This window comes from Tachysurus vachellii, chromosome 6 (genome assembly GCF_030014155.1).
Source record: "Tachysurus vachellii isolate PV-2020 chromosome 6, HZAU_Pvac_v1, whole genome shotgun sequence".
NCBI lineage: Eukaryota > Metazoa > Chordata > Actinopteri > Siluriformes > Bagridae > Tachysurus > Tachysurus vachellii.
In genome coordinates, this window is record NC_083465.1 from 27,627,487 (window position 1) to 27,628,420 (window position 934).

The following is a 934-nucleotide window of genomic DNA, read 5'->3' on the forward strand; positions in this document are numbered from 1 at the left end:
ACCAGCTTATTCACAATGGACAAAAATATATTGCTGAATACAATATGAAAAGTGTTGTAGAGATTAACTAAGAACATTTAAAGGAAAGTTGTAAAAGGCATCAGCAGATTTATAAAGTTCCCGATGCAAAACATATAATGGTGGAGAACACAGACACTGTCAAGAAATACAGTGGCTAAGAAGTGCAAAACAAATACGAAAACAAATTAATAAAACCAAATGCACATTAACAAATCCGAGAACACATTAACAAATCCGAAAACACATTAACAAATCCGAAAACACAACGACAAGTCAGACAACCCGGAAACGGTAGGTATCGTTTGTGAATGGAAACTTCCCGATCATCGGACAAGATATACAGGTATGGAATCTTATGTGTAATGTGTAAAGTTTAAATATAAGAAAATAAAAGAATTAATCCACAGTAATCCACAGTAAATACAATACATTTTGTACACTTTTACACACACATTCCAACTTTTTCCTGCGGCAGACTGTCGTTGTGTTTTCGGATTTGTTAATGTGTTTCGTGCAATGATTCAGACAACCTGGAAAAGGTAAGTATAGTTTGTGATTGGAAACTTACCGATCATTGTACAAGACACCTGTCATTCAAGATATACAATTCAAGACAGGTGTCTTGTCCGATGATCGGTAAGTTTCAATTCACAAACAATACCTACCTTTTCCGGGTTGTCTGACTTGTTGTGTGTTCGAATTTGTTAATGTGTTTTCGGGTTTGTTAAATTTGTTTTCGGATTTGTTAATGTGTATTTGGATTTGTTAATTTGTTTTCGGATTTGTTAATGTGTATTCGGATTTGTTAATGTGTTTTCGGATTTGTTAATGTGATTTCGGATTTGTTAATTTGTTTTCGGATTTGTTAATGTGTATTCGGATTTGTTGTTTTGTTTTCAGATTTGTTAATGTG